This window comes from Rhinoraja longicauda, chromosome 34 (genome assembly GCF_053455715.1).
Source record: "Rhinoraja longicauda isolate Sanriku21f chromosome 34, sRhiLon1.1, whole genome shotgun sequence".
Lineage (NCBI taxonomy): Eukaryota > Metazoa > Chordata > Chondrichthyes > Rajiformes > Arhynchobatidae > Rhinoraja > Rhinoraja longicauda.
Window position 1 is genome coordinate 20,202,615 of NC_135986.1, and position 26,805 is coordinate 20,229,419.

At 55.7% G+C, this 26,805-nt stretch overlaps 1 pseudogene across 1 annotated transcript; it reads left to right on the forward strand.

Annotated features, from left to right (window-relative positions):
* LOC144609713 (atlastin-3-like) lies at window positions 1-25,226 on the forward strand (annotated as a pseudogene). Its single transcript, XR_013549344.1, has 13 exons — window positions 1-144; window positions 2,960-3,178; window positions 4,765-4,908; window positions 7,449-7,553; window positions 8,016-8,066; window positions 9,024-9,080; window positions 10,262-10,354; window positions 12,114-12,252; window positions 13,270-13,397; window positions 17,092-17,148; window positions 20,665-20,737; window positions 21,242-21,677; window positions 25,008-25,226. The product of XR_013549344.1 is annotated as an atlastin-3-like (transcript).
* The last annotated feature ends 1,579 nt before the right edge of the window (window positions 25,227-26,805 follow it).

Consider the following 26,805-nt stretch of genomic DNA (forward strand, 5'->3'; position numbering starts at 1 on the left):
CCGACACCAGATTATTTTTTACTGTGAGCTGCATCGGGCGCGTGAGGGTGAAACAGCCGAACTGGATTTGCGGAGCAGTGTGGCGCACGTCCTCTTGGGAGTTCCCCCGAATCTCGTCATCTGCGTGCCTTGGACGTTGGACAGGTCCGCGTTCCCTCCCTACCTCCCTCCCTCCCTCCCTCCCTCCCTCTCTCCCTCCCTCGGTCACACAAGGGGCATCGTCCGTGGGGGCGAAGCCACTGATCCCGGCACTAGTTCAGAGATTTTCCGTTTCAGAGACGCAGCGCGGGAAACAGGCAACCTTTCGGCCCACCGGGTCCTCGCCGCCCAGCGATCACCCCCAAACACGGCAACACTACCCTACACCCACCAGGGACAATTTTTCCATTTGCCAAGCCAATCAACCTGCACCGAGGGGATTAAAAGTACCATTAGCAAATTTGCAGATGACACAAAGCTGGGTGGCAGTGTGAACTGTGAGGAAGATGCTATGAGGTTGCAGGGTGACTTGGACAGGTTGTGTGAGTGGGCGGATGCATGGCAGATGCAGTTTAATGTGGACAAGTGTGAGGTTATCCACTTTGGTGGTAAGAATAGGAAGGCAGAGTATTATCTGAATGGTGTCAAGTTAGGAACAGGGGACGTACAACGAGATCTGGGTGTCCTAGTGCATCAGTCACTGAAAGGGTACAGCAGGCAGTGAAGAAAGCCAATGGAATGTTGGCCTTCATAACAAGAGGAGTTGAGTATAGGAGCAAAGAGGTCCTTCTGCAGTTGTACAGGGTCCTAGTGAGACCGCACCTGGAGTACTGTGTGCAGTTTTGGTCTTCAAATTTGAGGAAGGATATTCTTGCTATTGAGGGCGTGCAGCGTAGGTTTACTAGGATTAATTCCCGGAATGGCGGGACTATCATATGTTGAAAGACTGGAGCGACTAGGCTTGTATACACTGGAATTTAGAAGGATGAGAGGAGATCTTATCGAAACGTATAAGATTATTAAGGGGTTGGGCATGTTAGAGGCAGGAAACATGTTCCCAATGTTTGGGGAGTCCAGAACCAGGGGCCACACAGTTTAAGAATAAGGGGTAGGCCATTTGGAACGGAGATGAGGAAAAACCTTTTCAGCCAGAGAGTTGTGAATCTGTGGAATTCTCTGCCTCAGAGGGCAGTGGAGGCCAATTCTCTGAATGCATTCAAGAGAGAGCTAGATAGAGCTCTTAAGGATAGCGGAGTCAGGGGGTATGGGGAGAAGGCAGGAACGGGGTACTGATTGAGAATGATCTGCCATGATCACATTGAATGGCGGTGCTGGCTCAAAGGGCCGAATGGCCTCCTCCTGCACCTATTGTCTATTGTCACACCCGCACGTCTTTGGAGTGTGGGAGGAAACCGGAGCGCCCGGAGAAAACTCCACGGGGAGAACGTACAAACTCCGCACAGACAGCGCCCGTAGTCGGGATGGAACCCGGGTCTCCGGCACTGCATTCGCTGTGAGGCAGCAACTCTACCGCTGCGCCAACGCGCCTCCCTGGAGTCACACAGGCCCTTCGGCCCAACTAGCCCGCGCCGCCCAACATGCCCCTTCCACGCTAGCCCCACCTGCCCACATTTGCCCCATATCTCTCTTCACCGGTTGACAGCGATAGGGCCACTGAGTCGTCCCGGCAGAGTTACCCCAGCTTTTCGTGTCCGTCTTTGGTTTAGATCAGCATCTGCACATTTCATAAGCGATAGGAGTAGACTTAGGCCACTCGGCCCATCGAGTCGACCCCACCATTCAATCACGGCTGATCTATCTCTCCCTCCTAACCCCATTCCCCTGCCTTCTCCCCATAACCCCTGACACCCGCACTGATCAAGAATTGCTCCATCTTTGTGGGAGGGGAGGGTGAGGAGGGTGGTGTGGGGGGAGGGGGGGTGAGGGGCGGTGTGTGGGGAGGGGGGGTGAGGGGCAGTGTGGGGGGAGGGGCGGTGTGGGGGGAGGGGGGAGGGGCGGTGTGGGGGGAGGGGGGCAGGGGCGGTGTGGAGGGAGGGGGGTGAGGGGCGGTATGGACGGAGGGGGGGTGAGGGGCGGTGAGGAGTGGTGAGGAGTGAGGGGGGGTGTGGAGAGAGGGATGGTGTGGAGGGAGGGGGGGTGTGGAGGGAGGGGCGGTGTGGAGGGAGGGGGGGGTGTGGAGGGAGGGGCGGTGTGGAGGGAGGGGGGGTGTGGAGTGAGGGGGGTGTGGAGGGAGGGGGGTGTGGAGTGAGGGGGGTGTGGAGTGAGGGGGGTGTGGAGTGAGGGGCGATATGGAGGGAGGGGCGGTGAGGAGGGTGTGGAGGGAGGGGCGGTGAGGCGTGGACTGGTGAGGAGTGAGGGTGGTGTGGAGGGAGGGGGGTGTGGAGAGGGGGAGTGAGGGGCAGTGAGGGGGAGAGGGGTGAGGAGGTCGGCACAGAGGAGGGAGGTGGTGTGGAGGGAGGGGTGGTGTGGAGGGAAGGGGAGGGAGGGACAGAGGAGGGAGGGGGTGTGGAGTGAGGGGGGTGAGGAGGGAGGGACAGAGGAGGGAGGGGCAGTGTGGAGCAAAGACACTAGAGGAGCAAGATGGACCACTCGACCCTAAAAACCGTAGGCGGCCATTTTAGTAGGCAGAAACTTGCAGAAACATTTTAAAAGAAAAAACCCCAAATCTGTGAATTGATAGATGAGATATATTCTGCATTTTAATGGTATCATCACATATACTGTTCCCCCACAACACTGATTACACTGCGAGAGGCAGAGCGAACGGTGGGTTTTGCTTACTAAAATGGCGGCCGTCGCGCTCCTCTGCGTACTGCACTTCAGTGTGGTCGATTTTGACGGAGTGGTCCATCTTGCTCCTCTAGTATCTTTGGCGGGGGGGGGGGGGGGGGACAGCGTGAGGTGCAGCCAGCCTGGCACTAACCCTCTGCCCGTACCTTGCGCGCGCGGCACCCGGCAGGAGGCGATGGCCACGTGCCCGCTGGCGCAGTCCTTGCAGATTGTCCACATGAGCAAGGAGGATGATCACACCTTCACGCTGAACGTGAAGGCGCTGGAGAGCATCCTGCTGAACCCGACCGTCCGCGACCTCAACGTGATGGTGCTGTCCGTGGCTGGGGCCTTCCGCAAAGGCAAATCCTTCCTGCTGGACTTCCTCCTCCGCTACCTGTACAAGCAGGTAACGCCACGCCGCGCCACGCCGCCCCTCCCCCCCCCCCCCCTCGCCGCCCCCCGCCATGATAGAACAACGACATTCTCAGGTGCTGCACCAACCACACAACATAAGGTAGACACACAATGCCGGAGTAGCTCAGCGGGTCAGGCAGCATCTCCAGGTTGTGTCTCAGGTCGAGATCCTTCTTCAGACTGATGTCAGGGGAGGGAGCGGGACAAAGATAGGATGTATCACAAAATGCCGGAGTAACTCAGCGGGTCGGGCAGCGTCTCAGGAAAGAAGGAATGGGTGGCGTTTTGGGTCGAGACCCTTCCTTCAGACTGATAGGATGTAGTCGGAGACAGGAAGACTGGTGGGAGAACTGGGAAGGGGGAGGGGATGGAGAGGGAGGGAAAGCGGGGGCTATGTGAAGTTAGAGAAGTCAATGTTCATACCGCTGCCCAAGCGAAATATGAGGTGCCGTTCCTCCATTTTGCGCTGGGCCTCACTCTGACACTGGAGGACAATGTCAACTCATTACACTGCGGTAACCGGACCGAATATCCCTGGAGAAGCTGGATAGGCGACCTGTGTAGGAAGGAACTGCAGATGCCGGTTTAAACCGAAGACAGGCACAAAAAGCCGGAGTAACTCAGCGGGAAGGGCAGCATCTCCGGAGAGAAGGAATGGGCGACACTTTGGGTCGAGACCCTTAAACGTCACCCGTTCCTTCTCTCCAGAGATGCTGCCCGTCCCGCTGAGTTACTCCAGCTTTTCATGTCCATCTTCTGGATAGGTGACCTTTCAGGTCGCGTCTGAAGAAGGGTCCCAACCCGAAACAAAACGTCAGACCACCGTGGGTTTCGTTTTTTTAAAAAAGTTTAGTGATACAAGACCCGCCCCCATCTCCTGATATCAGTCTGAAGCCCTAAACGGCCTTGCCCACCCCATATCAAAAATCTTCTAACCCATCTTCCATCTCCAGGTCCCTCAGGTCGGCCGACTTGGGGCTACTGACTATCCCGCGGTCTAGGCTTAAGCTCAGGGGTACCACGCTTTTGCGGTTGTAGCTCCTAGACTGTGGAACAGCATCCCTCTCCCCATCAGAACTGCCCCCTCCAACAACTCCTTTAAGTCCTTTAAGTCCAGGCTCAAACCCTATTTCTACTCCCTAGCGTTTGAGACCCTCTGAGGGGGCGCTGTGAACTGTTTATGTATGTGCTGTTATGTTTGTGTGCCATTGTATGTTCGTTTCTTAGTGTCTGAACTGATGTGCAGCACTTTGGTCAACGTGGGTTGTTTTTAAATGTGCTATACAAATAAAATTGACTTGACTTGACTTGACTTGAAGAAGGGTCTCGTCCCGAAACGTCACCCATTCCTTCTCTCCAGAGATGCTGCCCGACCCGCTGAGTTACTCCAGCTTTTTTGTGATACCTTCAGTTTATCCCTGGTGATCTCCCCCCTCCCCCCCCCTCCCCTCTCCCATAACCCCGCACACCAGCTAGTTTACCCCTGGTGATCTGGCCACTCCCCCACCCCCCTCGCCACCATCTTGCAGTCGGGGATGAATCTGCCCGGTAACAATTTCCCCAGTTTCCCCTCCGTAGAAAATGGGCACCACCACAAACTGGCTGGGCCGGGATGACAAGCCATTGACCGGCTTCTCCTGGAGGGGCGGATCGGACCCTGACACCAACGGCATCCAGATGTGGACCGAGGTCTTCATCATCCAGAAGCCCAGCGGCAACCGGGTAGGTTCCGGAAGCTTCCCTCCGCGCCAAAGACACTAGAGCAGAGCAATGTAGACCGCTCGACCGTTGTGCTATTGAGTACGTGCAGCGTAGGTTCACCAGGTTAATTCCCGGAATGGCGGGACTGTCGTACGTTGAAAGACTGGAGCAACTGGGCTTGTACACTCTGGAATTTAGAAGGTAGTATAAGAAAATAACTGCAGATGCTGGTACAAATCGAAGGTATTTATTCACAAAATGCTGAAGAAGGGTCTCGACCCGAAACGTCGCCCATTCCTTCTCTCCTGAGATGCTGCCTGACCTGCTGAGTTACTCCAGCATTTTGTGAATAAATACCTGGAATTTAGAAGGATGAGAGGGGATCTTAGCGAAACGTATAAGATCATGAAGGGGTTGGACACGTTAGAGGCAGGAAACATGTTCCCAATGTTGGGGGAGTCCGGAACCAGAGGCCACAGTTTAAGAATAAGGGGTCGGCCATTTAGAACGGAGATGAGGAAAAACTTTTTCAGTCAGAGAGTTGTGAATCTGTGGAATTCTCCGCCTCAGAAGGCAGTGGAGGCCAATTCTCTGGATGCATCCAAGAGAGAGCTGGATAGAGCTCTTAAGGATAGCGGAGTCAGGGGGTATGGGGAGAAGGCAGGAACGGGGTACTGATTGAGAATGATCAGCCATGATCACATTGAATGGCGGTGCTGGCTCGAAGGGCCGAATGGCCTCCTCCTGCACCTATTGTCTGTTGTCGAAAAACCGTAGTAGGTCACGGCCGCCATTTTAGTAGGCAGAAACTTGCAGAAACATTAAAAAAAAAGAAAAATAACAAAAGTCCGTGAATTAATTGATAGATGAGATATATTTTTGCATTTTAATGGTATCATCACACGTACTGTTCCCCCAAAACATTGATTACACTGCGAGAGGCAGGTTTTGCTTACTAAAATGGCGGCCGTTACGCTCCTTTGCGTACTACACTTCAGTATCGGTGATTTAGACAAAGTGGTCCATCTCGCTCCTCCAGTATCTTTGCTCCGCACGTAGAAAACAGTTGCAGGGGGAGGCCATTCGGCCCTTCGAGCCAAGCACCGCCATTCACTGTGACCGTGGCTGATCATCCGAACTATCACCACCCCGTTCCTGCCCTCTCCCTGTATCCCTTGATTCCGTGAGCCCGAAGGGGGGCCAAATCTAACTCCGCCTTTCTAAAGATGCGTCCTTCTATCCTGAGGCTGTGCCCTCTGGTCCTAGACTCTCCCACTAGTGGAAACATCCTCTCCACATCCACTCTATCCAGGCCGCTCACTGTTCGCTAAGTTTCAACGAGGTCCCCCCCCCCCCCTTGTTCTTCTGAACTCCAGCGAGCACAGGCCCCAGTGCAGCCAAACGCTGGTCGTACGTTAACCCACTCATTCCTGGGATCGGTCTCGTTAACCTCCTCTGGACCCTCTCCAGAGCCGGCACATCCTTCCTCAGATACGGGGCCCAGAACTGCTCGCAATGCTCCAAAGGACCCCTCTATCAATAGACAATAGGTGCAGGAGGAGGCCCTTCGGCCCTTCGGCCCTTCGAGCCAGCACTGCCATTCAATGTGATCATGGCTGATCACTCTCAATCAGTACCCCGTTCCTGCCTTCTCCCCATACCCCCTGACTCCGCTATCCTTAAGAGCTCTATCCAGCTCTCTCTTGAATGCATTCAGAGAATTGGCCTCCACTGCCTTCTGAGGCAGAGAATTCCACAGATTCACAACTCTCTGACTGAAAAAGTTTTTCCTCATCTCAGTTCTAAATGGCCGACCCCTTATTCTTAAACTGTGTGGCCCCTGGTTCTGGACTCCCCCAACATTGGGAACATGTTTCCTGCCTCTAACGTGTCCAACCCCTTAATAATCTTATACGTTTCGATAAGGTCCCCTCTCATCCTTCTAAATTCCAGTGTATACAAGCCTAGTCGCTCCAGTCTTTCAACATACGACAGTCCCGCCATTCCGGGGATTAACCGAGTAAACCTATGCTGCATCAGTTTTGTACCATCCAGCTTGCCGGGAGCCAGTTAGTTTAGAGTTCCGAAGAATGAGGGGGTGGGGGGCCTTCATTGAAACGTGCAGAACAGTGAGCAGCCTGGATAGAGTGGATGCGGAGAGGATGTTTCCACTAGTGGGAGAGTCTTGGACCAGAGGGCACAGCCTCAGAATTAGAGGACGTTCCTTTAGGAAGGAGACGAGGAGGAATTTCTTTAGTCAGAGGGCGGTGAATCTGTGGGATTCAATGCCACAGACGGCTGTGGAGGCCACAAGTCAGTGGATATATTTAAGGCGGGGATAGATGGATTCTTGATCGGCGCGGGTGTCAGGGGTTACGGGGAGAAGGCAGGAGAATGGGGTTGGGAGGGAGAGAGAGATCAGCCATGATCGAATGGCGGAGTGGACCCGATGGGCCTAATTCTACTACTGTCACTTACGACCGTAGTTTATGAGGACCCGATGACCTGTGCCCTTTCCCCTGCCGGTGACCTCTGCCCTTTCCCCTTTGCCCCCCCCCCAGGTCGCCGTGTTGCTGCTGGACACCCAGGGGGCCTTTGACAGCCAATCGACAGTGAAGGACTGCGCCACCATATTCGCCCTCAGTACCATGACAAGTTCGGTCCAGGTAGGGCGGGACGTCGAGACTAACGCCGGGGTAGTTGGCTGCAGCTCTTATGGTTTCGTTTAGAGCAAGGGTTCCCAACCTGGGGGTCAAATGCACCCCCTTAAATTTCGCCCACCATTATTGTCATTTGAACTTAAAATGATAATAATGTATAAAAAACAGTATTTTTAAAATCTCTGGTCGAAGTGTAAACCCAAATTACTGGACAAAAACAGGGCCGGCCGGGGGTAAATCTACTTTCCAAAAGTTGCCAGGGACGCAAAGGAGTTGGGAGCCCCTGGTTCAGAGACACAGCTCGGACAAGGGGCCCTTCGGCCCACTGGGCCCGTGCCGACCAGCGGTCAGACTAGTGCTATCCCTGCACGCACTCGGGGCGACAATCGGTGTATCGCTGACCGGTGTATAATGTAATATGGAATTTCTCTCGCTGGTCTTGTTGAAGGCGTGTTTATTTCTTTACAGGTGTACAATATAACCCAAAACATTCAGGAGGATGATTTACAGCATCTACAGGTGGGTTGTGTTCATCACCTGAATCCTTCGTGTGGCATCAAGGAGTCAATGAGCGTACCTGGATAGAGTGGATGTGGAGAGGATGTTTCCACTGGTGGGAGAGTCTAGGACCAGAGGGCACGGCCTCAGAGTTGAAGGACGTTCCTTTAGGAAGGAGATGAGGGGGAATTTCTTCAGCCAGAGGGTGGTGAATCTGTGGGATTCGTTGCCACAGACGTCTGTGGAGGCCACAAGTCAGTGGATCTTTTAAAGGCAGAGATTCCTGATTAGTGCGGGTGTCAGGGGTTACGGGGAGAAGGCAGGAGAATGGGGTTGTGAGGGAGAGTCAGATCAGCCGTGATTGAATGGAGACTCGATGGGCCGAACGGCCTAATTCTGCTCCTATCACCTCCAGGCATGAACTCATGTGTGTTTTTGCTAAACCCTCCACATGTGAGGAGCGTGATTTCATACGTTCATAAGCGACAGGAGCCGATTGGGCGGCACGGTGGCAGAGTTGCTGCCTTACAGCGAATGCAGCGCCGGAGACCCGGGTTCCATCCCGACCACGGGTGCCGTCTGTACGGAGTTTGCACGTTCTCCCCGCGACCTGCGTGGGTTTTCTCCGGGATCTTCGGTTTCCTCCCACACTCCAAAGACGTGCAGGTTTGTAGGTTAATCGGCTTAGTAAATGTAAAAATTGTCCCTAGTGGGTGTAGGATAGTGTTAATGTGCGGGGATCGCTGGTCGGCGCGGACCCGGTGGGCCGAAGGGCCTGTTTCCGCGCTGTATCTCTGAACTCAGGCCATTAGCCGTTACCTTCACTGACATCAGTCTGAAGAAGGGTCTCGACCCGAAACATCACCCATTCCTTCTCTCCCGAGATGCAGCCTGACCTGCTGAGTTACTCCAGCATTTTGTGAATAGCAACCCCCTGTACCCCTGACTCCCTAACCCCCTGTACCCCTTCTATTGCAGCTCTTCACCGAGTACGGGCGGCTGGCAATGGACGAAACCTCGATCAAGCCCTTCCAGGTAGGCCCGTCGGCACCTTGGGTGTGATACGTAGCAAGGTTTATCGTGCCGCTCTGAGCTGTCGGGAGAGGTTGAGCAGGCAGGGACTCCATTCCTTGGAGCGCAGGAGGACGAGGGGGGTGATCGTATAGAGGTGTACAAAATCATGAGAGGAATAGACCAGGTAGAGTCTCTTGCCCAGAGTAGGGGAATCGAGGACCAGAGGACATAGGTTTAAGGTGAAGGGGGAAAAGATTTAATAGGAACCCGAGGGGTAACTTTTTCACACAGAGGGTGGTGGGTGTATGGAACGAGCTGCCAGACGAGGTAGTTGAGGCTGGGACTATCCCAACGTTTAAGAAACAGTTAGACAGGTACATGGATAGGAAGGGTTTGGAGGGACATGGACCAAACGCGGGCAGGTGGGACTAGTGTAGCTGGGACAGGTTGGTCGTCATGGGCAAGTTGAGCTGAAAGGCACAATGACACACGTGACCTCACCCAGCCAACGGGCACGTGCTCCCGCTCCACCAATGGTGGCCGCCCGGGTCAGGAGGCGGGTTGCTATGCAACCTCCGTTAGGCGGAGCCCGGGCCTCCGGGCCTACACTGTCCGGGCCTACACTGTCCGGGCCTACAGCATCCAGGCCTACACTGTCCGGACCTACACTGTCCGGGCCTACACTGTCCGGGCCTACACTGTCCGGGCCTACACTGTCCGGGCCTACACTGTCTGGGCCTACACTGTCCGGGCCTACAGCATCCAGGCCTACACTGTCCGGACCTACACTGTCCGGGCCTACACTGTCCGGGCCTACAGCATCCAGGCCTACACTGTCCGGACCTACACTGTCCGGGCCTACACTGTCCGGGCCTACACTGTCCGGGCCTACAGCATCCAGGCCTACACTGTCCGGGCCTACACTGTCCGGGCCTACACTGTCCGGGCCTACACTGTCCGGGCCTACACTGTCCGGGCCTACAGTGCCCGGGCCTACAGCTTCTGGCCCAACAGCGTCCGGGCCTACAGCGTCCGGGCCTACAGCGCCCCCCCCCGGGCCTAAAACGGGACAAGGGCGGTCCCGTACGGGCAAACCAATTTAGCCCAAAATACGGGATGTCCCGGCTAATACGGGGCAGTTGGCGACCCTAGCGGGAGATGATGATGGCGGCCATTTTAACGTGATCCACTCTGTGCCCTAGACACTGCTGTTCCTGGTGAGAGACTGGAGCTTCCCCTATGAGTTTCCTTACGGACTGGAAGGAGGGAGTAACTTCCTGGACAGGAAAATGCAGGTGAGGATTGCAATATCCCCTCAACAGTTGTTCTCCGATCTCCCGTTCTGATGGCATTCACACACGATGAGCTCAGGGTCTCGACCCCGAACGTCACCCGTACGTACCTTCTCTCCAGAGATGCCCCCTTGTCCCGCTGGGTTACTCCGGCATTTTGTGTCTTATCTTTGGTTTAAACCAGCATCTGCAGTTCCTTCTGACACATGACGAGCGTTTGGGCCTGTACTCGCTGGAGTTTAGAAGGATGAGGGGGGACCATTGAAACTTTACCGAATAATGAAAGGCCTGGATATAGTGGATGTGGAGAGGATGTTTCCACTAGTGGGAGAGTCTAGGACCAGAGGGCACAGCCTCAGAATTAAAGGATGTGTGTATTTACGTGTAAACACACACACATATATATATATACATAAATCACACACACACACATATCACACACAGTCTGAAGAAGGGTCTCAGCCTGAAACGTCACCCATTCCTTCTCTCCCGAGATGCTGCCTGACCTGCTGAGTTACTCCAGCATTTTGTGAAATACACACACACATCTATATATATATATACACCCTGCAGCAGCACAGCTGATATGTAAGCACAGCACGTATATAAAACTTAGAATTTTACTGTTAGTTTTACAGATCGCTTTAGTTTTAGGATTGAGTTAGAGTGCGGGGATCGCTGGTCGGCATGGACTCGATGGGCCGAAGGGCCAGTTTCCGCGCGGTGCCTCTAAACTAGACTGGAAACAGCGCGGAAATGTTTTCTCATATGTCCTATCTCCGCGCTGTTTCCAGTTTAGTTTAGAGACTGGCCCTTCGGCCCGCCCAGTCCATGCCGACCAGCGATCCCCGCACACTTACACAATCCTGAAACTAAAACGATCTGTAAAACTAAGACTGAGTTTTATATACAGGCTATGCTTACATATCGGTTGGGCTGCTGCAGGTAGCATAGAAAATAGGTGCAGGAGGAGGCCATTCGGCCCTTCGAGCCTGTACGCACCGCCATTCAATATGATCATGGCTGATCATCCAACTCAGTATCCCGTACCTGCCTTCTCTCCATACCCCCTGATCCCTTTAGCCACAAGGGCCACATCGAACTCCCTCTTAAATATAGCCAATGAACTGGCCTCGACTACCTTCTGTGGCAGAGAATTCCACAGACTCACCACTCTCTGTGTGAAAAAAAACGTTCTCATCTCGGTCCTAAAAGACTTCCCCCTTATCCTTAAACTGTGACCCCTTGTTCTGGACTTCCCCAACATCGGGAACAATCTTCCCGCATCCAGCCTGTCCAACCCCTTAAGAATTTTATATGTTTCTATAAGATCCCCCCTCAGTCTTCTAAATTCCAGCGAGTACAAGCCGAGTCTATCCAGTCTTTCTTCATATGAAAGTCCTGCCATCCCAGGGATCAATCTGGTGAACCTTCTCTGTACTCCCTCTGTGGCAAGAATGTCTTTCCTCAGATTAGGAGACCAAAACTGTGCGCAATACTCCAGGTGCGGTCTCACCAAGGCCCTGTACAACTGCAACAGAACCTCCCTGCTCCTATACTCAAATCCTCTTGATATGAATGCCAACATACCATTCGCTTTCTTCACTGCCTGCTGCACCCGCACGCTTGCTTTCAATGACTGGTGCAGCGAGTATAAGCCCAGTCTTTCTTCGTATGAAAGTCCTGCCATCCCAGGTAAGAAAGCCATCGTTCCGTTTCGGGGACATGTGACATTGAAACTCTCTCCTCTCTTGACGCGTAGGTCAAGGCCCACCAACACGAGGAGCTGCAGCTGGTGCGGAAACACATCCACTCCTGCTTCCGGAAGATTCAGTGCTTCGTTATGCCCCACCCAGGCCTGAAAGTGGCCACCAACCCCACCTTCGACGGCAAGCTGAAAGGTAAGCGGGCGTGGAGGGAGGGAGGGGAGGAGAGGGGGTCCCGTTCATTCAGCGCCCACCCCCCCCCAACCCGTCCTACCCTCCGTTCATAAGTTCCGGGGGCAGAATTAGGCCATTCGGCCCATCGAGTCCACTCCGCCGTTCAGTCACGGCCGATCTATCTCTCCCTCCTCAACCCCATTCTCCTGCCTTCTCCCCCTGACACCCTGTGTTAGTACAGAATGCATTTGCACTTACTTAGAACCTAGAACGGCACAGCCACAGGAACATGCCCTTCAGCCCTTCGAGTCCATGCTGTCCTTCAATCGCCCGCCATTTACCACCACTTACACAGAACCTAGAACAGCACCTCCACAGGAACATGCCCTTCAGCCCTTCGAGTCCATGCTGTCCTTCAATTGTCCGCCATTTACCATCACTTACACAGAACCTAAAACAGCACAGCTACAGGAATTAGGCTCTTCGGCCCTTCGAGTCCATGCTGTCCTTCAATCGTCCGCCATTTACCACCACTTACACAGAAACTAGAACAGCACCTCCACAGGAACATGCCCTTCAGCCCTTCGAGTCCATGCTGTCCTTCAATCGCCCGCCATTTACCACCGCTCACGCAGAAACTAGAATAGCACCGCCACGGGAATCAGGCCCTTCGAGTCCATGCTGTCCTTCAATCGCCCGCCATTTACCACCACTCACACAGAAACCAGAACAGCACAGCCACAGGCCTTTCGGCCCAACCAGTCCGTGCCGACCAGCGATCGCCCGCTCACACACCAGCTCTGCATTATCCCGCCTTCTCGTCCGCCCCCCCCTGCACGTCACGGGGACAAACGAGCCCGCGGGGAAGAGTCGCCGCCTCGCGTTCTCCCCGTGACCGGCGTGGGTTTTCCCTCCGGGTGCTCCGGTTTCCTCCCGCCCTCCGAAGGCGTGCGGTGGGTTGGCAGGTCAGTTGGCGTGGGTATATCGTCAAGCTGTCCTTTCCTCTCTGATGGAGTAACTAACTATCCCCCGCGGCAGACATCGAAGATGACTTCAAGGTCCATCTCCAGGGCCTCGTGTCGCTGCTGCTCAGTCCGGAGAACCTGGTGGAGAAGGAGATCGGTGGCACGAAGGTCAGTTGCAAGAACCTGCTGGAGTACTTTAAGGTAAGACGGAGTTTCGCAGGGATCGAGGCTGTGTAAGAAACATAGAACCATCCACCGACCGATCAGCCAAAGCATTACGCCCACCTGCCCAATATGCTGCTGGCCCTCCGTGTGCGGCCCCATACGCAGCAGGGTGCGATGCACTGTGTGTTGTGACACATTCCTCCCGTCACCACTGTGACTTGTGCCACAGTCGACCTTCTGTCGGTTCGGACCAGACGGGATAATCCTTCGTTGCCCTCGCACGTCGATGAGCCTTGGGCGCCCAACACCCTGCCTGTAGCCGGTTTGTGGTTTGTCCCTCCTCGGACCACTGTCGGTCGGTCGGTACTCACCACTGCTGACCGGGAGCACCCCACAAGCCTTGCCGTTTCACAGATGCTCTGACCCATTCGTCTGGCCAGAACAATTTGGCCCTTGTCAAAGTTGCTCAGGTCTTTACTCCTGCCCATTTCTCCTGCATCCAACGCGTCAACTTCAAGAACTGACTGTTCACTTGCTGCCGAATATATCCCACCCCTTGACAGGTGCCATTGTAACAAGATAATCATAGAAACATAGACAATAGGTGCAGGAGGAGGCCATTTGGCCCTTTGAGCCAGCACTGCCATTCATTGTGATCATGGCTGATCATCTACAATCAGTAACCCGTGCCTGCCTTCTCCCCATATCCCTTGATTCCACTAGCCCCTCGAGCTTCATCGAACTCTCTTTTAAATTCATCCAGTGAATCGGCCTCCACTGCCCTCTGTGGCAGAGAATTCCACAGATTCACAACTCTCTGGGTGAAAAAGTTTCTTCTCACCTCAGTTTTAAATGGCCTCCCCTTTATTCTTAGACTGTGTGGCCCCTTGTTCCGGACTCCCCAAGCATTGGGAACATTTTTTCTGCATCTAGCTTGTCCAGTCCTTTTATCATTTTATACGTCTTTATAAGATCCCCTCTCATCCTTCTAAACTCCAGTGAACACAAGCCTAGTCTTTCCAATCTTTCCTCGTATGACAGTCCCGCCATCCCGGGGATTAACCTGGCGAACCTACGCTGCACTGCCTCTATAGCAAGGATGTCCTTCCTCAAATTTGGAGACCAAAACTGCACACAGTACTCCAGATGCGGTCTCACTAGGGCCCTGTACAACCGCAGAAGGACTTCTTTGCTCCTGTACTCAAATCCTCTCGTTATGAAGGCCAACCTTGGCCAACCTTATATTGGCTTTCTTGTTCTTCACTTCACCTGTCAGTGGACATAATGTTTTGGCTGATCGGTGTAGATGCAGGAGTAGGCCATTCGGCCCTTCGAGCCAGCACCACCATTCAATGTGATCATGGCTGATCATTCTCAATCAGTACCCCGTTCCTGCCTTCTCCCCATACCCCCTGACTCCGCTATCCTTAAGAGCTCTATCTAGCTCTCTCTTGAATGCATTCAGAGAATTGGCCTCCACTGCCTTCTGAGGCAGAGAATCCCACAGATTCACAACTCTCTGACTGAAAAAGTTTTTCCTCATCTCAGTTCTAAATGGCCGACCCCTTATTCTTAAACTGTGTGGCCCCTTGTTCTGGACTCCCCCAACATTGGGAACATGTTTCCTGCCTCTAACGTGTCCAACCCCTTAATAATCTTATACGTTTCGATAAGATAACTTTAAAATGTGAATAACTTTAAAAACATGACACCGATTTCAATGAAACTTGTTCTATTAGCACCAAAGGGACGATGGTGGGGAAGGTGGGCCTAAAATTGTCGTGCTATCGTGTACCGTTTTATCTGTAGTTCAGGAACAAACAAACACGGTATGTCGCACCTGAAGACTCTTCAGGCAAACTCAAGGCTCTCTGAGAGCAACTGTACAACTATCCTGCCCCATCTCCGGCTTAAATGACCAAGCCTTTATATTTAAACAGTGACCCAGCGAGTTTGACTCTTGAGTCAATAAACAGGACAGGCAAAACAACAGCTGAGAATGGACAGCAAGATGTTTGTGGGTCAACGATTCTCCCAGGAGCCACACAGGAGACAGGCTCTTTTAAAATAGGTGCGGGAGGAGGCCATTCGGCCCTTCGAGCCTGTACGCACCGCCATTCAATGTGATCATGGCTGATCATTCTCAATCAGTACCCCGTTCCTGCCTTCTCCCCATACCCCCTGACTCCGCTATCCTTAAGAGCTCTATCTAGCTCTCTCTTGAATGCATTCAGAGAATTGGCCTCCACTGCCTTCTGATGCAGAGAATTCCACAGATTCACAACTCTCTGACTGATTCGCTCTCATCCTTCTAAATCCCAGCGAATACAAGCCCAGTCGACCCATTCTTTCCTCATATGTCAGTCCCGCCATCCCGGGGAATTAAACCTGGTGAATGAACCTTCCTCCTTTAATTTGCCAGCCATTTCAACTCCCCCTCACCATTCCCACACTGGCCTTTCTGCCCTGGGCCCATTGCTCCATTGCCAGAGGGAGACCACACACAAACAGGCCTTTCGTCCCACCGAGTCCGTGCCGACCTGCGATCGCCCGAACACTATCCTACACACACTGGAGAGATTTGACAATATTTTGCTCGGGCAGCTTATCGGCACGGTGGCGCGGCAGTAGAGTCTCACAGCGCCAGAGACCCAGGTTCGATCCTGACTACGGGTGTTTGGCTGGACAGCATAGATAGGGTAGACAGGCAGAACCTTTTCTCCCCCAGGATGGAAATGTTCAACACTAGAGAGCACAGATTTAAGGTGAGAGGGGCAAATTTTAAAGGAGACTAGACCAAGTGGACCCATTGGGCCCAAACCTCTCCTGCATTGGTGCAGCACCCTCTCCTCCCCCACTCCCTCCCTCCTCGCCCCTCCCCCTCACCTCCCCTCCCTCCCCCCACCTCCCTCCCTCCTCGCCCCTCCCTCCCCCCCACCTCCCTCCCTCCTCGCCCCTCCCCCTCACCTCCCCCTCCCCCCCACCTCCCTCCCTCCTCGCCCCTCCCCTCTCCCTCCTCCTTCCCTCCTCGCCCCTCCCCTCCCTCCTCCCCTTCCCCCCTCCCTCCCTCCCTCCGAAGGGCCTGTTTCTGCTGTAGTTAGGGTTGCCAACTGTCCCGTGTTAGCCGGGACATCCCGTATTTTGGGCTAAATTGGTTTGTCCCCTACGGGACCGCCCTTGTCCCATATTAGGCCCGGGGGACGCTGTAAGCCCGGACAGTGTAGGCCCGGACACTGTAGGCCCGGACACTGTAGGCCCGAACAGTGTAGGCCCGGACAGTGTAGGCCCGGACAGTGTAGGCCCGGACAGTGTAGGCCTGGATACTGTAGGCCCAGACACTGTAGGCCCGTGCACTGTAGGCCCGGAGGCCCGGGCGCCGCCTAACGGAGGTTGCGTAGCAACCCGCCTCACGGCCCGGGCGGCCGCCATTGGTGGAGTGGGAGCACGTGGCCGCTGGCTGGGTGAGGTCACGTGGGGCACGGGGCGGTGACGTCACCTTGTCCTGTATTTGGGAGTGAAAAAGTTGGCAACCCCTAGCTGTACTGTTCTATGTTCAAATGCAGGCAAATGGGACTAGCCCAGAATGGTCTACTTGGTCGGCACGGACACGTTGGGCCGAAGGGCCTGTCCCCGTGCTGTGTTGCCCCGTGACCCTATGCAAGCTTATCCTCCATTGGCCTCTCGCCCCCCAGTGTCCACCCTGGAGTGTCCCTCTGCTTTATCTCCACAGGCCTACGTGAAGGTTTTCCAGGGAGGGGATTTGCCTCATCCCAGGTCCATACTGGAGGTAAGGCCTAGCACCTAAAACCACAAGACCTTTACTTTAGTTTAGTTTTATTATATTAACGATTTGGACGAGGGAATTAAACGTGACATCGCCAAGTTTGCGAATGACAGAAAGCTGGGTGGCAGTGTGATGTGCGAGGAGGATGCTCTGAGTCTGCAGGGCCACTTGGACAGGTTGGGTGAGTGGGCAACTGTTCCGTGTTAGCCGGGACATCCCGTCTTTTGGGCTACATTTGTTTGTCCTGTGCGGGCCCGCCCTTGTCCTGTATTGGGCCCAGGTGGCACTGTAGGCCCGGATGCTGTAGGCCCGGACACTGTAGGCCATGGGGCCGATGTAGGCCCGGATGCTGTAGGCCCGGACGCTGTAGGCCCGGACACTGTAGGCCCAGGAGCCGCTGTAGGCCCGGATACTGTGGACCCGGACACTGTAGGCCCAGGAGCCGCTGTAGACCCGGACACTGTAGGCCCGGACACTGTAGGCCCGGACACTGTAGGCCCGGACACTGTAGGCCCAGACACTGTAGGCCCGGACACTGTAGGCCCGGACACTGTAGACCCGGACACTGTAGGCCCGGACACTGTAGGCCCAGGAGCCGCTGTAGGCCCGGACACTGTAGACCCAGACACTGTAGGCCCAGGAGCCGCTGTAGGCCCGGACACTGTAGACCCGGACACTGTAGGCCCAGGAGCCGCTGTAGGCCCGGACACTGTAGGCCCGGACACTGTATGCCCGGACAATGTAGGCCCAGACACTGTAGGCCCGGACACTGTAGGCCCGGACACTGTAGGCCGGACATTGTAGGCAAACACAGAGTATGTTCGGGGCCGAGTGTGCTCGCCTAACGGAGGTTGCGCAGCAACCTGCCTCCCAGCCCAGGCGGCCGCCATTGGTGGAGCGGGAGCACGTGGCCGCTGGCTGGGTGAGGCCACGTGGGGCGCGGGGCGGTGACGTCACCTTTTGTCCCTTATTTGGGAGTGAGGAAGTTGGCAACCCCTAGTGGGCGGATGCCTGGCAGATGCAGTACAATGTGGATAAATGTGAGGTCATCCATTTTGGTGGCAAGAACAGGAAGGCAGATTATTATCTGAATGCGCCTCAGATTAGGAAAAGGGGAGGTGCAACGAGACCTGGGTGTCCTTGTACATCAGTCACTGAAAGTAAGCATGCAGCTACAGCAGGCAGTGAAGAAAGCTAATGGCACATTGGCCTTCATTGCGAGAGGATTTGAGAGAGGATTTGAGCATAGGAGCAAGGATGTCCTACTGCAGTTGTATAGAGCTCTGGTGAGACCACACCTGGGGTATTGTATCAAGAACACAAGAACACAAGAAAATAGGAGCAGGAGCAGGCCAAACGGCCCCTCGAGCCCGCTCCGCCATTCAATACGATCATGGCTGTTCCTACCCCAACCCCCTTCCCACTATCGACCTTCTTCCCACCCAAAAGAACCGTGTGATCTCCTGGGAGAGGCGAAAAACCCGATAAAAACCCAGGCCAATTTGGGGAAAAAATCCGGGAAATTCCTCTCCGACCCCAAGCTAGGCGATCGAAACTTGTCCAGGAGATTACTCAGGTCTTACTATACTAACAATAGCTCATGTCCACTTCCCTGCCCGCTCCCCGTAACCCCTAATTCCCTTGTCTATTAAACAACAATCTATTTCCGTTTTAAATTTATTTAACGTTCCTGCTTCCACAGGTCCCTGAGGCAGCGAATTCCACAGACTAACCACCCTCTGAGTGAAGAAGTTTCTCCTCATCTCAGTTTTAAAAGAGCCCCCTCTTATTCTAAGACTATGCCCCCTAGTTCTGGTCTCCTCGATCATCGGCAACATCTTTAGCGCATCCACCCTCACGATCTTATACGTTTCAATAAGATCGCCTCTCATTCTCTGAACTCCAATGAGAAAAGTCCCAACCTACTTAAACCTTTCCTCATATGTCAACCCCCTCGTCCCTGGAATTAACCGTGTAAACCTTCTCTGCACTGCCTCCAGAGCAAGTACATCCTTTTGGATTTGAGTATAGGAGCAGGGAGGTTCTGTTGCAGTTGTACAGGGCATTGGTGAGACCACACCTGGAGTATTGCGTACAGTTTTGGTCTCCTAATCTGAGGAAAGACATTCTTGCCATAGAGGGAGTACAGAGAAGGTTCACCAGATTGATTCCTGGATGGCAGGACTTTCATATGAAGAAAGACTGGATAGACTGGGCTTGTACTCGCTGGAATTAGAAGACTGAGGGGGGATCTTATAGAAACGTACAAAATTGTTAAAGGGTTGGACAGGCTAGATGCAGGAAGATTGTTCCCGATGTTGGGGAAGTCCAGAACGAGGGGTCACAGTTTAAGGATAAGGGGGAAGTCCTTTAGGACCGAGATGAGAAAGTTTTTTTTCACACAGAGAGTGGTGAATCTGTGGGAATTCTCTGCCACAGAAGGTAGTCGAGGCCAGTTCATTGGCTATATTTAAGAGGGAGTTAGATGTGGCCCTTGCGGCTAAAGGGATCAGGGGGTATGGAGAGAAGGCAGGTACGGGATACTGAGTTGGATGATCAGCCATGATCATATTGAATGGCGGTGTGTACAGGCTCGAACACCGCACACTAACACTGTCCAACACACACACACACTGGGGACAATTAACAGTTATACCAAACCAATGAACCCTACTAACCCGCACGTCTTTGGAGTGCGGGAGGAAAACCGGAGATCCCGGGGAAAAGCCCCACGCAGGTCACGGGGGAGAGCGTGCAAACTCCGTACAGGCAGCGCCCGCGGTGGGGAGGGAACCCGGGTCTCCGGCGCCGTGAGGCAGCGGCTCTACCCGCTGCACCGCCTGTTTTTAAGGCATTTGGGCAGGTGGGAGGGGGCCCGGCCAAACGTGGGGCCCGGGCCAAACGCGGGGCAGGTGGGAGGGGCCCGGGCCAAACGCGGGGCAGGTGGGAGGGGCCCGGGCCAAACGTGGGGCAGGTGGGAGGGGCCCCGGGCCAAACGTGGGGCAGGTGGGAGGGGCCCGGGCCAAACGTGGGGCAGGTGGGAGGGGCCCGGGCCAAACGCGGGGCAGGTGGGAGGGGCCCGGGCCAAACGCGGGGCAGGTGGGAGGGGCCCGGGCCAAACGTGGGGCAGGTGGGAGGGGCCCGGGCCAAACGTGGGGCAGGTGGGAGGGGCCCGGGCCAAACGCGGGGCAGGTGGGAGGGGCCCGGGCCAAACGTGGGGCAGGTGGGAGGGGCCCGGGCCAAACGCGGGGCAGGTGGGAGGGGCCCGGGCCAAACGCGGGGCAAGTGAGAGGGGCCCGGGCCATGGAGTAGTTGGCGTGGGCAAGGCGGGCTGAAACTGAGCCAGTGCCCGGGGCGGTGTGGACAGGGTATCGAGGAGGCAGGGGGGGCAGCTCATGTAACAACACTCTCTCTCTCTCCCTCCCTCCCTCCCTCCCTCCCTCCCTCCCTCCCCCCCTCCCCCCCCTCCCCCCCCCTCCCCCCCTCCCCCCCTCCCCCCCCTCCCTCCCTCCCTCTCAGGCCACGGCAGAAGCCAACAACCTTTCAGCCATGTCTGCGGGCCAAGGATTATTACCAGCTGGCCATGGAGGGGGTAGGTACCATGTTATATGTCCAGTGACCCGGGCACCGCGCCTGCCTCACAGCGCCAGAGACCCGGGTTCAATCCTGGCCTCCGGCGCTGTGCGTGCGTGAGTGCTCGTGTGCTTGTATGTCTGTTTGTGCATTTGTATATGTGTGTGCGCGTGTGTGTGCGAGCGCATGTGCGTGTGTCTGCCTGAGCGTGCGCGTGTGTGTCTGTATGTGTGCGTGCGTCTGTGTGTGTGTGCACGTGTGTGCGTGCGCACGTGTGACTGCGTGCATGCTTATCTGAGTGTGTGTGTGTCTATGTCTTTGTGTGTGCGTATGTGTGTGTGTGCCTAGGGGTCTGTGTGTGCATGTGTCTGTGTGTGTGTGCACGTGTGGTGTATGTGCGTGCATGTGTTTGCATATGTGTGTGTCTACCTGTGTGTGCGTGAGCATGTGCGTGAGCATGTGTGTGTGTGTGTGTGTGGCCCCTCGCCCCCACCCCTCTAACCCCCTCCTCCCCCTCCTGCAGCTGTGCGGTGGGGAAAAGGCGTACATGAACCCCAACAAGCTGCGTGAGCGGCACGTGGTTTACCGCGAGGACGGCGCTGGAGAAGTTCCGCGGCACCAAGAAGATGGGGGGCACGATCGTGGGGCAGCGCTACAAGAAACCAGCTGGAGGCGGAGATCGACGCGATGCTGGAGAGCTACCTCAGGTTTAACCGCAGCAAGAACTTCTTCAGCCTGATCCGCACGCCGGCCGCCATGATGATGATCATCCTGACCGCGCACGTGTTCGCCGGCTTCGTCAGCCTGTTCGGCCTCCCTTTCCTCACCTCCATCTTCAACTTCGTCACCCGGCTTCTGTATGATCGTCCTCATGACCTGGTCCTACATCAAGTACAGTCGGGACGGTGCCCATGCTGGGCGAGGTCATCGACTCCATCAGCGAACGTCTGCTTGGAGGGGTAGGTCTCGCACGGCTCACGCCAGCCCACTCGCCCGCCCGTCCGCCACGCCCGCCCGCCCGTCCACACGCCCGCCCGCCCGCCCGTCCACACGCCCGCCCGCCCGTCCACACGCCCGCCCGCCCGTCCACACGCCCGCCCGCCTGTCCGCACGCCCGCCCGCCCCGTCCACACGCCCGCCCGCCCGTCCACACGCCCGCCTGCCCCGCCCGTCCACACGCCCGCCCGCCCGTCCACACGCCCGCCTGCCCGCCCGTCCACACGCCCGCCCGCCCGTCCACACGCCCACCCGCCCGCCGTCCACACGCCCGCCCGCCCGTCCACACGCCCGCCCGCCCGTCCACACGCCCGCCCGCCCGTCCACACGGCCCGCCCGCCTGTCCGCACGCCCGCCCGCCCGCCTGTCCACACGCCCGCCCGCCCGTCCACACGCCCGCCTGCCCGCCCGTCCACACGCCCGCCCGCCCGTCCACACGCCCACCCGCCCGCCCGTCCACACGCCCACCCGCCCGCCCCGTCCACGACGCCCGCCCGCCCGCCCGTCCACACGCCCGCCCGCCCGTCCTCACGCCCGCCCGCCCGTCCACAACGCCCGCCCGCCCGTCCACACGCCCGCCCGCCCGTCCACACGCCCGCCTGCCCGTCCACACGCCCGCCCGCCTGTCCGCACGCCCCGCCCGCCCCGCCTGTCCACACGCCCGCCCGCCCGTCCACACGCCCGCCTGCCCGCCCGTCCACACGCCCGCCCGCCCGTCCACACGCCCACACCCGCCCGCCCCGTCCACACGCCCACCCGCCCGCCCGTCCACACGCCCGCCCGCCCGCCCGTCCACACGCCCGCCCGCCCGTCCTCACGCCCGCCCGCCCGTCCACACGCCCGCCCGCCCGTCCACACGCCCGCCCACCCGCCCGCCTAGCTTAGCTTTGGTTTGGAGATGAAAGGAAGCATGCAGGTACAGCAGGCAGTGAAGAAAGCCAATGGAATGTTGGCCTTCATAACAAGAGGAGTTGAGTATAGGAGCAAAGAGGTCCTTCTGCAGTTGTACAGGGCCCTAGTGAGACCGCACCTGGAGTACTGTGTGCAGTTTTGGTCTCCAAATTTGAGGAAGGATATTCTTGCTATTGAGGGCGTGCAGCGTAAGTTTACTAGGTTAATTCCCGGAATGGCGGGACTGTCGTATGTTGAAAGACTGGAGCGACTAGGCTTGTATACACTGGAATTTAGAAGGATGAGAGGGGATCTTATCGAAACGTATAAGATTATTAAGGGGTTGGACACGTTAGAGGCAGGAAACATGTTCCCAATGTAGGGGGGGGTCCAGAACCAGGGGCCACACAGTTTAAGAATAAGGGGTCGGCCGTTTAAAACTGAGATGAGGAAAAACTTTTTCAGTCAGAGAGTTGTGAATCTGTGGAATTCTCTGCCTCAGAGGCAGTGGAGGCTAATTCTCTGAATGCTTTCAAGAGAGAGCTAGATAGAGCTCTTAAGGATAGCGGAGTCAGGGGGTATGGGGGAAGGCAGGAACGGGGTACTGATTGAGAATGATCAGCCATGATCACATTGAATGGCGGTGCGTACAGGCTCGAAGGGCCGAATGGCCTCCTCCTGCACCTCTTGTCTATTGAGTTACTCCAGCTGTTTGTGTCCATCTTCGGTTTAAACCAGCATCTGCAGTTCCTTCCTACACGATTCCTTACATGGTTTTGTGCACCTCTACAAGATCACCCCTCACCCTCCTGCGCTCTAAGGAATGGGCTTAATTGGAATTGCAGTAGTCCCAGCCTCAACTACCTCCTCGGGCAGCTCGTTCCGTACACCCACCACCCTTTGCGTCAAAAGGTTACCCCTCAGGTTCCTATTAAATCTTTCCCCCCTCACCTTTAACCCAAGTCCTCAGGTCCTCGATTCCCCTCCTCTGGGCCAGAGACTCTGTGCGTCTACCCGATCTATTCCTCTCATGGTATTAGACACCTCTTATAAGATCTTCCCCTCATCCTCCTGCGCTCCGAGGAATAGAGACCCAGGTGGAGATTGTTGATTAGTGCGGGCGTCATGGGTGAAGGGGAGAAGGCAGGAGAATGGGGTTGAGAGGGAGGGAGAGATAGACCAGCCACGATCGTGAGGCGGAGTGGACAGAGGGTGGCACAGCGGGTAGAGCTGCTGCCTCACCGCGCCAGAGACCCGGGTTCCATCCTGACCGCGGGCGCTTTCTGTGCGGAGTTTGCACGTTCTCCCCGTGACCCGCGTGGGTTTCTCCGGGTGCTCCGGTTTCCTCCCACACATAGAAACATAGAAAATAGGTGCAGGTGTAGGCCATTCGGCCCTTCGAGCCTGTACGCACCGCCATTCAATATGATCATGGCTAATCATTCTCAATCAGTATCCCGTACCTGCCTTCTCTCCATACCCCCTGATCCCTTTAGCCGCAAGGGCCACATCTAACTCCCTCTTAAATATAGCCAATGAACTGGCCTCAACTAACCTCTGTGGCAGAGACTTCCACAGATTCACCACTCTGTGTGAAAAAAAACTTTCTCATCTCGGTCCTAAAAGACTTCCCCTTATCCTTAAACTGTGACCCCTTGTTCTGGACTTCCCCAACATCGGGAACAATCTTCCTGCATCTAGCCTGTCCAACCCCTTAAGAATTTTGTAAGTTTCTATAAGATCCCCCCTCGATCTCTAATTCCAGTGAGTACAAGCCGAGTCTATCCAGTCTTTCTTTATATGAAAGTCCTGCCATCCCAGGAATCAATCTGGTGAACCTTCTCTGTACTCCCTCTATGGCAAGAATGTCTTTCCTCAGATTAGGAGACCAAAAGTGTAACGCAATAACTCCAGATGTGGTCTCACCAATGCCCTGTACAACTGCAGCAGAACCTCCCTGCTCCTATACTCAAATCCCTCCGCTATGAATGCCAACATACCATTTGGCTTTCTTCACTGCCTGCTGCACCTGCATGCCTACTTTCAATGACTGGTGTACCACGACACCCAGGTCTCGTTGCATCTCCCCTTCTCCTAATCGGCCACGTGCGGGTTTGCTGGTTAATGGATTTTGGTCGTAAAATTGTAAATTGCCCGTGGTGTGCGCGTGGGACCGCTGGTCGGCGCGGGGGACCGCTGGTCGGCGCGTGGGACCGCTGGTCGGCGCGGGGGGGACCGCTGGTCGGCGCGGGGGACCCGCTGGGTCGGCGCGGGGGACCGCTGGTCGGCGCGGGGGACCGCTGGTCGGCGTGGGGGACCGCTGGTCGGCGCGGGCTCGGTGCGTGCTCCTTCGGTCCAACGCCCGGCTCATTGTCGCTGACCCCGTCTCCCGTTCGTTGCAGGTTTCCAACGCCATCATCAACCGCTACTTCAACACGCCTCCCGCTGCCATGCTCACGGGACTCGCGCAGGCGGCCACCAGGGGTGCTCACTAGCCCGTGCCCCCTCACGCACGCACGCCCGCTCACAGTGCCTTCCGACCGGACCACACTCGCCCACTGCCGCAAGCCAGACGTGGAGCCAAGCTCCCCTCGGCCCCAACCCCCCACCCTCAGAGAAGATCCCCGTCTTCAGTCACACTGGGGAGGGGCGCAAACTGAGGAGGGGGGGGTCCGGGCAGGGGGGGGAATAAAGCCAAGCTTGGACCATGTACAAACCTCAGACCTCTTTTGCCTACGCAATGGTGCGCTCAAATACATTTCCGTTCAGTTTAAATTTAGATTTAAAACCGCCCAGCGATCCCAGCACACTAACACTATCCTACACCCACTGGGGACAATTTTTACATTTGCCCAGCCAATTAACCTACAAACCCGCACGTCTTTGGAGTGTGGGAGGAAACCGAAGATCTCGGAGAAAACCCACGCGGGTCACGGGGAGAACGTACAAACTCCGCACAGACGGCGCCCGTAGTCGGGATCGAACCTGAGTCTCCGGCGCTGCATTCGCTGTAAGGCGGCAACTCTACCGCTGCGCCACCGTGCCGCCCCAGAGACACAGCGCGGAAACAGGCCCTTCGGCCCACCGAGTCCTGGGCAGGCCGTTTAGAACAGAGGTGAGGAAGAACTTTTTCACCCAGAGTTGTGAATCTGTGGAATTCTCTGCCTCAGAAGGCAGTGGAGGCCGATTCACTGGATGCTTTCAAGAGAGAGCTAGATAGAGCTCTTAAGGATAGCGGAGTCAGGGGGTACGGGGAGAGGGCAGGAACGGGGTACTGATTGAGAATGATCAGCCGTGATCACGGTGAATGGCGGTGCGTACAGCTCGAATGGCCTACTCCTGCACCTATTGTCTATTATCGCTGGTCGATTATCTATTGACCAGCGATCCCCAACATTATCCCACACACACACACACACACTTTTTTGCCAAGCCATTTAACCTACAATCCCGCATGTCTTTGGAGTGTGGGAGGAAACCGGAGCGCCCGGAGAAAACCCACGCAGGTCACGGGCTGTTTCCGTTCTGTGTAACTCTGTGACTTTACAAATCTCAGACTTCTCACCCCGTTTAGATAAAATCCTTGAGAAATAAGATATAATGTGGAGAAATGTAACATATAGTTTCTCCTTTACAAAATGACCAGAATGACATTAACCCCACATTACATCTTTTTTAGTTTAGTTTGGAGATAGTATGGAAACAGGGCCCTTTGGCCCACTGAGTCCGTGCTGACCAACGATTACCCCGTACAGTAACACTTAGAAGAATGAGAGGGGATCTTATCCTTCACAAACCTGTGACTTGGACAGGTTGTGTGAGTGGGGCGGATGCATGGCAGATGCAGTTTAATGTGGACAAGTGTGAGGCTATCCACTTTGGTGGTAAGAACAGGAAGGCAGGGTATTATCTGAATGGTGTCAAGTTAGGAACAGGGGACGTACAACGAGATCTGGGTGTCCTAGTGCATCAGTCACTGAAAGGAAGCATGCAGGTACAGCAGGCAGTGAAGAAAGCCAATGGAATGTTGGCCTTCATAACAAGAGGAGTTGAGTATAGGAGCAAAGAGGTCCTTCTGCAGTTGTGCAGGGCCCTAGTGAGACCGCACCTGGAGTACTGTGTGCAGTTTTGGTCTCCAAATTTGAGGAAGGATATTCTTGCTATTGAGGGCGTGCAGCGTAGGTTTACTAAGTTAATTCC